Source organism: Octodon degus, unplaced genomic scaffold (assembly GCF_000260255.1).
Source record: "Octodon degus isolate 3935 unplaced genomic scaffold, OctDeg1.0 scaffold00011, whole genome shotgun sequence".
Taxonomy (NCBI): domain Eukaryota; kingdom Metazoa; phylum Chordata; class Mammalia; order Rodentia; family Octodontidae; genus Octodon; species Octodon degus.
Genome location: NW_004524587.1, coordinates 21,029,910 through 21,044,227, shown reverse-complemented (window position 1 = coordinate 21,044,227; position 14,318 = coordinate 21,029,910).

Here is a 14,318-nt window from a genome sequence, read left to right as displayed (position 1 = left end):
AATAATAATAATAAAGCATAATATCAAAATGAGCAAACTTGTAGTCTCTTGTATAATGCAATTGAATCTGATAGACAAAAATGAGTAGCCTGAATTCAGCAGAATTTCCCAATATAGTCCACTCTCTTAATTCAATGAATAGGGAGGTTTGTTATAATAGTTGTCTGAGACAGGATATCATGTCTACATCTTGTACAATGAATCGCCACTAACACAACAATATGCACTGTATTAATTATTGAAAATGTGCCGGTAATCAGTTGTGAAACTGTCTCATTGATGTTTGTTTCTCAATAAATATAAAAAAGACAAAGAAACCCCAAAATATGAGTAGCCAAGACCAAAAGAGCCAAGACCAAAATATCATAAGCTGCACATATCAAAGTATCAAGTTCAACATTGAGCTACACTAATCTATGGTGTAAGGGAGTCACAAAGTTGATCGTGGTGTTGTGGAAGATTTGTTCTCATTCTTTACATGCATAGACATTTTACCTTTATAAAAGATGCCCCGTTGTGGACACCTCTGAGGTATTTTTCATTTTTTTGTAGTTTTACTTGACTTTGGTAACTGGGTTAGAGTTTAAACTACAATCAGAGTAGTGTAAGCCTGCAAGTTCATTTATTTCCTTTGGAAGAAGTAATCATTGTCACACAGGGTGAAGTGCACAAGACTTAGTATAGGGATGAACGCTTCTCAAAGCGGTTTCTCCTAAGCATTGCCTCGCTCTGCAGCCTGACTCTTTCAGTTACTGCATCAATGCCCACCAGCAAAGCTTTCAACCTTTCTCTGCTCCACCTACTGTAAAATTGGAAAACCAATAAATCCTCATAAGGTAGTTCTGAAACAAATGAAATGAACTCGCCAAGGACTTCACTTAGTGTAAGTACTCCATAAACATTGATTATTATTAATTAATGCAAAACGTGGACTCTGGCCATTGTTTTGCCAGTGTGTTAAGCTTCCCATGAGCTTCATTAAATAGTAACCTAAGCTGTAACGAATTTGCATGCAGTATGTGGTAATGATTTATAAAATGTACAGAATTTCTGATGACTGAATTTGTGGTTACATAAGAAAATGCTTTGTCATCAGTACAACTTAATAAAAATGGAAAGTGTTACACTGAGATATATTTAATACAAAATCAATAAAATATAACACAAATGTAATAAAGAAAGAATGGCAAATTTATCTGATTTCAGCAAATGTTATTATTTTTTTGATGAGATCTGTGATAGCTTAAGGATAAAATATTCACATAAAACCTAAGGGAAACTTAGAAAATATCAGGAAACAAAGTGAAAGTCTTATGGATGGACAACAACAGCAAAAGAAATCACCATTAAATTACAAGATGGTGAAATTTTTTGCTTGTATTTCTAACAAGCACTTGAAATGAAATTGAAGAGGAAAGAAGCTAGAAATTTGGTTATGGTGTTATGCTTATTTTCCTTTCACTTCTTATCTTTCTAGTTTGATGACTTCAGTGCAGATATGAAAACACAACTAAATATATTTTTTTAAAAAAAGCAGAACTACACACTAACTACGAAAGCTGCTGTGGTACGTCCAATGGCTTTCCATCATCAGTGACACTAAAAGATGCCAACATGGAAGGGGCACTGAGTATTACCCTCATACATGCAAAGCTGGTCTGTTTTTGTTGTTTTTCAGTACCGGAGATTGATCCTTGCATTTGCCAGGCAAGTGCTTATACTACTGAGCTATGTCCCCAGCCCGAAGCTGGTCTCTTCTTTGAACTCATCTGTTTAATGGCTAGTTGCATGCTAATTTCCAGGGCATATTGAAAATGTGACTTAAAAATTAAAAATAAAGTAAAATAATACAGATCATCCTCTTCTTTGTTTTTTTTCTCTTAAATAATTACAAAATTATAGATCTATGAACAAGTCCTCTATAAATTATGTATCCCCCAAACCAGGGTACATTATCTTCCATGCAAAACTCTATGTTTCCATTTAAAATAAGGTTCCTTCTAAATGCCTTCCTGCAGCTGAGAGATAGTGTGAAGGTATGAGGGCACCATACGTGTTATTTCTGATCCCTATACATTAATTCAAGGCAAGAAATCTTGAGAGACTACATATTATGTGCAGATGCTAGCAACTCTGAGATACTAGGAACAGCAATCCCTAAGATGTTCAGGAGGCATAGAAAAGCATAACACAAGTAAAATCAATATACCAAGAACTATGTTAAGACAATAACATAAAGAACTTTTAGTATCACATGCCTCCATGCTGCCAAATGAAATGAGGCTATCAGTAAAACATCTGAAAATTCAAGTTTTATTTATTTATTTATTTATTTATTTTTGTGGAACCGGGAATTGAACTCAGGCCCTTGCACTTGCCAAGCAAGCGTTTATTCTACTGTGCTATCTTCCTGGCTCTCAAGATTTATATGTAAAGCTCAAAAGCATTTCAGAATTCAACCTGAAAAAAGTCATTTTTCCCTGTAACACTTCATTAGAAAGGATTTGGTTGTAAGTATAATGGTCATTACACATTAAATATTAAAACATTTGGAAACCTTTGATTTTAAAATATTTTCTTTTAAATAATACCATGGAACAAGCAGAGAGTAGTTTTCAAAATTTATATGTGCATGTGCATATAAAGTGCATGACTTCTACTGAATAGGGATCACCATAACATACTATCTTATAGCTCATATGTCTGATATATAATATAGATTGCATCTAAATTATAAAGATGCAGATATCTATGGCACTATTATTCTGCATAGCATTCTAGTTGATTGATGCATTAGACTTTATTGAGTTCTCTATTGATTACCAGATATATTTCAGTAATTTATACTGCCACTTTATTTGACTGTTGTGCTTCCCATAGTCATTTTAATGTCTGTACGAGAATGAATAATAAACCAGTGTAAAGATTAATGTCCTTTAGCTTGTTAGGAGACGTAATCAGGTATTTCTTTTATTTGGGTTTTAGATCTCTGATTTATTTAAAGTTATATTACTTTGAAATTGGAAAGTATGATTTAAGGGGATTTCACTTGGGATAAATAATGAATTTAAAGACAATATATTCTTTTAATAAGGATACTTTTCAATTATTTTTAGTGTTTATTAATTATGGAATATTTATTGCATAGCTGATTTGGGGAGAAACAAGAAATGTATACAATCAAGTCAAGTATATAGTAGATTTAAAATTTTATATAAGAAATATAATGAATGAAAGTAAATCCAAGGAAAAATAAGATTTTAGAAATTCTGTCACTGTACATACTGAGACACAAATTTGACTTGTAGTTCCTTGGAAGCTAGAGCATGAAAAATCACAATCAGCGCAGAATAACTCTAGAAAGCTATACTACTTTGAGAATTGTTCAAACTAATAGAAAGAAAACAAATATTGACATAACACTGTCCACATACACATGCAGACACACTCATGCACAGTAAAAATCGAAGACTGTTCTCTAAGAAACTGAAGATAGAGTCTTCCCTCCTCACGAAGTCTGCAGTTCTGATGCATGTGGTCATTTCATCTAACCTTGAAGAGTTTGGCTTTGTTCCGATTTAGAGAGCAATAAAGAACATCTTACAAGGACAAGCTCAAAATTAATCCTCAAGAAAGAATTTTCATGCTCGACATGGAGGGTGAGATGGTGACTTTATGTTTTGGGCAAAACACTTGGAAAAGAATATAACTGTCCAAAAAATTCGAATAATAAAAGGGGAGGCTGAAAAACCTTCCTATCACAGTATTAGCCAAGTGACTGGCCACATTTATGGTGTTTTGCACCTCATACAAAGAAGTCACGTAAAGTAAAAAGCTAGGGATAGCAAAGATTTAAAAGCTGTTTCCTTCATCAAACAACAACAACTTTCTCCTGTATGCATCCAGATTGCTGGGTCTGGCCTTAGACGGTGTAATAATGATCTTTATGATAACCAGGTAAATAAATGGCAGACAAACCAAACATGGAACAAGCAAAATATAGTGGTTTTTCAAAGTGACAGCATCTTCCTTTGTGCACAGTGACTGGATTGGTTAGCTACTACTGAGGTCTTCATTCTAAGAACGAACCGTATATATTTTTTTTTTTCTATCACATTTCATCAGCACAAAGGGGAAAGTAATGATTCAAAACACATCAAATTTTAGTTTTTAACACTTTTTTCAGTTTCTAAAAAGAAAAAAAAGTGGAAAGGGAGAATTAACATAAGAATGGATATGAAGCTCAAAAAGGAAAATACTCAAACTTGGCCTGGTGGGGCACACTTGCAGTCCCAGCACTGCAGGAGGCAGAGAAAGGAGAATTCTAAATTCTAGCCCAGCCTTCAATTTAGCACAACCCTGCCTCAAAACTAATAAAAATAAAATAAAACAAAAAAAAAAGGAATTTAAACACACCCCCAACACAAAACAAACAAAAAAATGGTGGGAATGTAGGTTCTGTGTGACTATATATCATATATATGACATATAATCACCTAAGAACTGTAGAGATAGAGGTATAGTTCAATGGTAAAGCCTTTGTTGAGAATGTGTGAAGCCCTGGGTTTCACTCCCAGCTCCTCAAACAAAAATCAAATGCTTTAAAACAAAATATGTGCAGGAAAAGAATTACATTTCAGCTCCAACTCATTTATTTACTCTATAGAAACATAAAAAATATTTTAATGAATTGGGAGGCAATAGATATTATGGGATTTTACACATTAAAACAGAGCAGAATAAGACATGCAATGAGGAATTGATTATTATGTTTACAGTATCCATAAATGTTTAAAAGTAGCATAAGTTTGGCATATACCTTGTCTCAGTTACTTTTCTCATTGCTGGGACAAATAGAAATTAGGGAATGAAAGGTTTATTTAGCTCACAGTTGATGGAAGTTTCAGTCTGCACTTAGCTGGCTCCAAGGTAGAGGGGCACATGGCAGAGGGCAACATCTCAAGGTGGCGCAAGAGAGCAAAGGGGAGTGGCAGCAGCTCAGGTGGTTAGCAAAGGTCTCTTCCTTCCGTACACTGCAATGCAGATTACCTGACCCAGGTTAGATGCAGCACCCACACCCACAATAATCCATCTCAAACTCCAGGAGCCCTCCCAGGACTGCACGAGGCTTTGGGGAAACAAATATATGCAAAGCGTGACATACCTGATTTTGGAATATTGAGAAAACACCTGAGTGACTATAATCAAATGAAAAACAAATTTAGCAGTGTATCTCACTAATTCATAAGTATGAAATTATTACAATGGTAGTTACTGAACAATTAATATTCACACATTTTTATTCGCATTGATCTTTGGCTACAGATCAGCTTAAATCCACATCCTAAAACGCGCATAAGATTATGAAAACACTAAGACCGCACAGTCATGAAGTATATACCTTTGGCCTGGGAAGTGGCACACTTAGGGAGGCTAGGTCTGGAAAACCCTGAGTTGAAACCTAGCCTGGACAATTGAGTGAACCCTTATCACAAATCAAATATTTTTTTAAAGGGGAGGGGAGGTAGCTCGGTATGAAGGCCTTGGGATGAATCTAAGTACCACATAAAAATAACAACAACAAACTATATTCTTAATAAAAATGTTTAATTCAAAGAGGATAAAACAAAACAACAACAACAAAAAAAACCTTGATTCAACTTTTCTTGATCAGAAAATTTGGGACACAACTGAGTTACATGATGTTACCATACAGGTTCTCCTATGTCCTGAGTCTTCATTGACCTTGAAAGGCTAGGGCCAAGATGTTGGCTGACCTTGCAGCCCTTCTTTTTCTCTAATGTTTGGTCTGCAAAATTAGGTTGTCAACTTTTCATTTGTACCACTAGATAACAGAATATAATTTTTCAATTTTGCTTGTGCAACACATATAGATTCCAGCTGCTGTAGGCAGCTGATTTAGGTAGAAATATTACAGGCAGTCAGACAGGGCTGGGCCCTTGAAGGAGCCAGTGTAAAAGATGAGATACCTGGAAACTGTGGGAGAGACAAGCACCTCAGCTGTGGGCCAGACCTCAGGACAAAAGATGGAAAAAACGCAGCCTCATGCCTCTGTAGGGATGGACATTGGGGATTGATATTCTACATAGTTATCATTCATCTTCAGAGAGTCAGCAAGAGCCACTCACCAAACCTCCTGTAGGAAAAGCCCAAGGACTGTGCTCAGGCCCTCTTGGCACCTACTCTTTCCCCCATTTTCAGTTGATTTAATAAATTTGCCTGAGCGATGGTGCTTGTAATCTTATCACTTGACCATGGTTTTGTTCCACCTCATGCCCACCTTCCTGTGTTTCCCACCTTGGACCTGCCTCAGCTCGTGGACTTGCTCTATAAAAACCCCATGAAAAGGCAGAGTCCTTGGCAATCCATTGGGGATCCTTCTGTCTCTCTCGGACAGAAGCTTTTTCCCCCAAAAATATGTTTTTCTCTTAGCTTCCATTGTTCCTAAAATTTATTCTTTGATTTTAGAGACCATGAATGCTTACAAGATATCTAGCAGTTTGGAGGTTTCTTTCCCCTATATCACAAGTTCTTTCACAATCATGTTTTGATTTTTATGAAATTACAGTAAGAATATATGTCTGAGTTCTGCGGTCACTTAGCAAACCTGATAAATATATGTACCTTGAAGGGAAACAATAACTATAATGAGGAATATTGTATTTAATGAAGCTAGTTCAAAACTATCAAATTCAAGATTCCAAAACAAGATATGGACATTTTGTAGGAAAGAGTGACACTCTGGAATCAAAATACTATCGTTGAATATCATAAGATGATAAAATATATTAATAATTTCAGTTAAAACTGATTTAAAATAATACAATGAATAGCCACAACCAGGTATTTTATTTTTTCTCAAAATAAAAAATATGGGCAAATCAGTGAGGATGAAAATAGTATTTCTTCCTGGCACTATGGGGATTAATGCCAGTGTTCTCACACTGATCTACATTCCCAGTCCTTTTTTTACTTTGAGACAGTCTCTTAAATTTTCCCAGGTTAAAAATAAACTTAACCTCCTGCCTCAGCCTCCCTGGTTAGTAAATGAATAAGGTCATATCTTAAGTACATAATATTTAAAGAGCAGTTTCTAACCAGCATTTCATGTAACTTAGCATCATGGAGATCAAAACATGAATCTGGAATCCAAATTGTTAGGAACAGTGAATACTGATAGCTTCTGGCCTGAGCAACAAGTACTAAATTATGATGGCCCTTATTCAACATGGATGAATCCCCAAAACAGCAGCTTATCTTCCTAATGACCATTTCTTTCTTCTTCCCTACCTCAGTCCAAGATACCTTTCCTGCACACACAAGGGAGACCCCCAATCAGTTCTTTTTGTGTCACTTAAACTGTCCCTCAAATGTCACTCCTAGATAATGTCCATAAAGCCTCAACCTCCTTTGTCTCAGGTCGAAGGATCCCCTATCTTCCTCAGATTCTCCCAGTGTCTCCAGAGTCAATAAAGGAACCACCCATTTCTTCTTCTCCACTATGCAGCTAAAAATCCTAACAAATACAATTCTTTGTTCTTATCAGAGGACATTTATAGGTAAGAGAAGAAAAGACACAAAATATTAATTTAAATTAATGGAAAACATGAAGTAACCAAATGCTAGGACTCTCAAAGAACTCAATCTAAACCTTAGAGTACTTCTCAGCTTTTATGGAAGAGAGATTTAAAGTGTTTTCCAATTTTGTTACCTATCTATCCCATTCTATTCATTAAAATATTTTATCAGAGAAATAAAAAAGATGTAAATCTCTTATGTTCTAACAGGCAGAGGTATGCATTACTTGATTTTATTGCATGCATGTATCATTACTTCTCCCTTGAGAATTACAGAGTGATCTGAACAATGGATCTTAAATACCCTATGTTACCTTCATGAGCGTCCGAGGAAGGGAATATTGTAACAGGAAACTGAAGCCATGGAGTGAAGTTTCAGCAAGGGCATACTCTTCATTCAGGCCTTTGATCTGGCAATTAGAAACATAAACAGGAGAGGAGAGAAGCAGGAAAATGTATAAATAATTATGACTGGAGTTTAAGACTTGTATTTGCAGAAATGGAAGACAAATTTGGAAATATTAATGAGGTTGAAGTGTTAAAGTCTTTAGATGTAAGCCATTATATTTTCAGTTTTAGCTGCAAGGTTCTAAACAGCTCCCTCCTCCATCCATGGAAGCTTGCAGAATGTCCTAGCTTGCCCTCCTTCTGTGACCCTGGCTCCTAGATGTTCACTGTCCATTGTTTATCATCTATAATCCCCTCATTTTCCTCACTGACTCATGTTGACAGATTAGGTAATCATAAAGTTGAGTGTTGTTGCTGTAATCACTGGAAAATCATTGTAAATCATCTTTTTCATTAAAAATTCCTTTGAGAGGAAAAAATGCTAGCTGTGTTATTTTAAAGTAGAGTAATTAAGTGTGTAACTAGGAAACTGTCCTTTATGACTTTGAAAGTGCTTGCTTTCTCCTGTTGAAGAATAAAATCTTTGGAAAGCGAAGGCCACATTGCGTTTTTTAAGCAAGAGTTAAGATTTCCTTGGGTGGCCTTGGAGAGTTCTAGTTTACACCTGTTTTCCTAGTGTTATTAAGGATAGGAGCCCTTTACACTCTCAAAATATCCCTAATTAGAAAGTACTCAGTCACCTTAGGACATCCTCTTTTCATACTTTCTCAGGATATTTTGATACAGACTAAAATGTGATGTAAAAATTCTATGCATATGAATATTTAGATACATTTTAAGTCCCAAATAAGAGGGTTAGGTATAGGAAAACATGCATATATATCCAGCTCAGAAAAAGAAATTTAAGTTTACTTTTCACTGTACTACTTCTTTGGAATGAGGAACTGTAGTCATTGACATGTACTCAAGTTGCACATCTTTTTCATACTCAACCTAGTGCGTGTTTCCCCACATCTGATGGCTGTGTCACAATGCAGGATGTTCCAGCCAAGGGCTAACCGCATGTACCCCGTAACAGCATGGAGTGGACAGAATGACTGGGTTCAGGCACTGCACCAAGCTGTGCTTCACTTCCCAAACCTAGATCTGCACTGCTAATATGGAGGGATTCTGCATCCTGGAAACTCTATGTGCAGGTAGATGTTGCTTCTTTTTGCTATCCTCTTAGTGACCTCTGGGTACAGCAAGAGAATTCTCTTGGTGATATGACAAGAAACAGTTGCAGGTTACATTACCTGCTCCAGAGGCATCACTATGCTCATAATTGAATAGTGTACTCTTGGACAAGGAAATTTTCCCTAAGTGGAAGTGATAATTCTATGATTACGACAGCAGAAACTGTAACAGCCTGTGATTAATAATGATCGAAACATTCATTAGAAAAACTGAGAATTTTAGAGATTTTTTAAGGTGTGGAAAGCACAGTAAATATTCACCATCAAAGGAGCAAAACAAAATCTGAAAAGAGAAAAGAACAGAGAAAAGGAATCTGTTAGATTAAAATTATTTATGTCTCAAGATAGAATCATTCAGTAAAATTATTCAGTTATTTGTTAAATAATATGTTTGTGAACAAAAAAGCTGTGGAGAAATATTAGTGGCATAAATATCATGGCCTCTGAAAATTCAATATGAAAAAATGAAATTTATTCCTTCTGCGTATTGACAATCATCTCTGGTGGTAAAAACATAGGCCTTATTTATTTTTTTCCATGTGTTTCTTAAGAACTTCTAAGTTCTTATAATGAAGATTAGCTCCATAGTCAGAAACTTAAAATATTATTTACAACAGAGGTATTTTTTATAATAAAACTCTGTAAAGAAGTTACATTTTATTGTCCCAGATATTTATTGTAAACCAATCTGCCATTTACAACTTAAATGTAGGGAAAATATTCCACCCTGTTGAGTTCAGCGTGATTGAGTTCACCTGTGTGATATAAAATGCATTTTCTATTAGTTTGTGTGGCCATAAAGTCAATAAAAGGAACAGCAGTCCTCCCCATAGAATGCTCACCTACTGTAGTTTTCAGCTTATTATATAGCAAAGAGGAACAAAATACTCATAGTGACAATGTATCTTTAATAGGTTCTCAAGCTGTCCCTTTCACAAAGAGCTTGGCTGAATACAGATGTGGCTGCTGTGAAGTTTTATATGGACGGATGGGCTGAACAAAAACCAGGTAGGGAGACATTTATCTGACGCAAATGCGTGGGCTCCTCAGGCATATAGCCTACTGATTTTCCACTGGGTTACTAGTTCTGTTTTCCCTGAATGTGGCTCAAGTTTCATGAGTAAAATGCTTTCTAGAAAGCAAAGCAAAGATTATCAAACATAAGTGTTAGAAATAAAGGAAAATACTTAGAGGAATTGACTAATTCAAACGCATAGAGAGACACAAATCATTATAGAGATGAGTGGTTATATCCTCATAGACTCAGATGAGTAACTACTCATCAATTTTAATTTAGCTCCGAAATGTAAATTAAAGTTTAAAATTAGATATAATAAGCACAATTATATTTAGAAAGCAAGTTTCCTCCTCCTAGTGGTTGGATCTGAGATTTAAAAAGCTTCTTTGTCCCATTTAAATCCTGCAATTTTAAAGCTCTTTTCCATTGTCTCTTCTACTTGAAAGTAACAGAATTCCTCAATCCAAATAAAGAATGGTGTGTAGGTAAACCTAAGGGTAACAACCAATGGAAATGCCTGTAATGGTTATGCAGTGTAGACAATTAAAATAGGAGTACAAAATTTACAGACTTAATTGCTAGTCTATATTCCAATGTCCCTCTTCTGATTAGGGAAATAAAAAAAATCTATTATGAAAAATATATCATGTTTTGGGCTGGGAAGATGGCTCAGTAGAATAAGCACTTGCCTGGCAAGTGCAACAACCTGAATTCAATCCCAGATTCAAAAAAAAAAAATCATGTTTCTACTTAATGTTAGCTATCTCTTTTCTATATAGAGATATCAGGAAGTGGTGAAGACACTTAAGAAATTAGAGATGATTTCTTGCTAAGGGAAGGTAGGAAGAATAATACTCAGCTAGAGCAGAGTATTGCTATGAATGTGGCCAGAGCTCCAGATAATTAAAAAAACCGTAAGATCTAAGTTTACATTGAGAAAAGCAAAGTTATGCATTACTACACAATGTAAAGCGGATTGTTTAAACAAGATGAAACAAAGTCCAACATGATGAGTAAAATATCTATTTGCAGTCCTCCCCTGACAATTGAATAAGGAATTTACACTTGGACCATCTGGAGACCAAGTGTACACGTCATGCTTTAAAGCATAGAATCCAGAGCCCAGATGCCTATGGTGTACATTGAACTCTGCTAGGACCAAGTGGTTTAACTTTGAGGACAATAATAACAGCCATTAGCACAATAGTAGTGATTTCTAATTATATAATCACTACTGGGTAAAACAGAGCTTTACAATATTTTTATTCATTTCTTTGGTGTAGAACACAGACCAGATACTCAGGAAATATTGTGGAACTGTGAGAAAACACTAATTTAGAGTAGGCAAGACTTATATTCACGGGGCCGGGGAGATGGCTCAGTGGAAAAAGCGCTTCCCTGGCAAGCGCAAGGGCCTGAGTTCAATCCCCGGTTCCGCCAAAAAAACCGACTTAAATTCAAATCTTGCTATACTATTTAATAACTTTCTGACCTCAAACACCAAACTTTATGAAAATTGGAACTAGTTATCCCTAACTTAATGGAGTAGCAATGAAGATTAGATTAACATATGAGTAAGAAATAACACATATCATCTCCATGGCTTTGCCCTCCAATTACACTTTTGATCATATTATTTTATGCAGCAAGGATATTTTATATATGTAATTCACTTGATTTTAATATAGAAAGATTGTGAGCTATTGGACTGTCCACTGGGTTCATATATGACTTCGTTTGCAGTAGATGGTTTCATTACATTATTTTTCTATTTTAAAGAATAAAAACAATGAAAATGATACAGAATTTCTAAACAAGATGATTGAAAATTATCAATGATTATCACGTTGCATATTGTTATCTCCAAAGTAGTTGCTCAGATGGCCCGATATGGGCGTGTAAGCTTGATCAAACAATATAACCACTAACTGTTCCTTTCAATAAACTAATAAAATTAGTAGTAAAATTATCTTAGGATCTCTCTCTCTCTCTCTCTCCCTCTCTCTCTCTCTCTCTCGATTGATTGAATGATAGACAGATAGACATAGATATAGATGTAAGTATAGATGCACATCTTTCCATCTTTTCTCCATCCCACTAGTTCTTTCCTTTAGAGTCATTTCTTTCCCCTTCACTATATCAATTGTATCTTTTGCATTTTATTTATTCTTTCAGTTCCTTAAAACAAGGAGACAATATGATGTTTACACTGGTGAGTCTGACTTATTTCACTACGAATATGGTCTCTAGTTGCATCCAAAGCCTCCAGTTTTTCTTTCTTTACAGTTGGGTAATACTCCATTGTTTAAAAATACCACATCTTTTTATCTGTTCCTCAGTTGATGGGCTTTTGGGTTGCTTCCAAACTTTAGCTAAGATAAGTGGTGTTGCTATAAACATGGGTGCACTACCTCACTGTGTAATGCTGATATGTGGGTGTCTTTGAGTTGCTAAGTGTATGGTACTAGTTTACACAGCAATACAAAAATAACACAGAAAGCAAATTGCAAGACACTTAGTAGCTACATATTAAATGCTAAATATTACTATAATTAAATATTTGTTCAGTGACTCAGGATTGAAGATTGAGTTTTAAAATTCTTCCAAGAGGCCAACTGATCCTAGATATAGTCTCATAGATTTTGCTCCTCTAAACCTTCAAAATAATGAGATTAAAAATAGATGCTTAGGGGCCATGTGGATAGCTCAGTAGATTAAGCACTTGCCTGGCAAGTGCAAGGGTCTGACTTCAATCCTTGGTTCCACCACAAAAAGAAAGAAAGAGAGAAAGAAAGAAAGAAAGAAAGAAAGAAAGAAAGAAAGAAAGAAAGAAAGAAAGAAAGAAAGAAAGAAAGAAAGAAAAGAAAAGATGCTTACAGGAAGCAGAACAGAAAAACACTGGAAGTAGCATGGGAAAAGGACAGTAAACAAATTATTCATGAGGAACCTGAATCGCTGAAGATATTCCTTTTCCAGCAAACTTTCCTGGCAGGACTAATCAATACTTTTATATAATTATTTTTGCTATATCCAATCTTCTAGCACTGGTTAGATAAAAGTCCTAATAGACATGTATTAGGACATATTATTCTACTAGAAATATCTGGAGTCTTTTAGAATTGGGTGTTAGGGTGGGTAGGAGACAAAACTTAGAGAAATGGACATTCTAAGACATTACGCATCAATTGTACACTTTCTCTCTATGTCTAACACACAGTACGTAGTAAGTAAATACTTATGAAAAGCATGCGCTCTGAAGCTAACTTTGGGTTCGAGTTTTTGGAAACATTTTAAGACCACTGATGAGATTCTAGAGAAAAAGAGTCCTAGATAAACTTAAAGTAATAAATAAATGGATAATTATCTTTCCTGTGAACTCTTAGCAGAATCATACTCTCCCCTTCTTTCTCTATAGTCTTCTCCTCTATCTTCTTCTAATTTTCCAAATCCTCTCTGCCACCAAATAGAAGAAAACATTGCTTAGAATTGCCCTGTGTTGCTTTATTTTTCAGAATGAACTCTCAGATTTTCAATAATTTATTTAGTTGTTAGCAGAAGTTTTTAAACCTATTTTCTGAGTGCATATTAATTGTGCAGTCTAGTGGTTTCCTCTTTGGATATTCATACATGTGAAAGACATTTTGAGGAGTCCTCTAACACTTCTCATGTCCCATGGCCTGGCCACGTGAGAATATACATTAGACACATCTTGGTCTTTTCAGTGTCTTCAGAACTTCTTACAGAGTGAAGATTTGAAGACAGTGTACATAAACAGAACGATAAGTTTACATGCTCAGGACCAGTATCAAGTTGCGTGCTGAGCAGGTGACTAAAATCAGAAACGTCCTTGCAGTGCACTATTCATATGCTTGAAGCAGGAAAAAGTAGAAAATTAGACTTTTACTTGATTTTTAAATTTTGAACTAAAACCAGAACACAGTAGTTTCAATTTATAAACAATAATTCAAATGGAAAGCAATAATTTAGCCAAAAGTTATATTTTAAAAAAATCAAGACTGAATTATTGTGCTTGTTTATAAATGATTGTTTGTGTGGATATAGCAGTTCAAGTAGGTATTTATGTATTAAAAATAAAATGGGGACAGGCAATGAAACAAG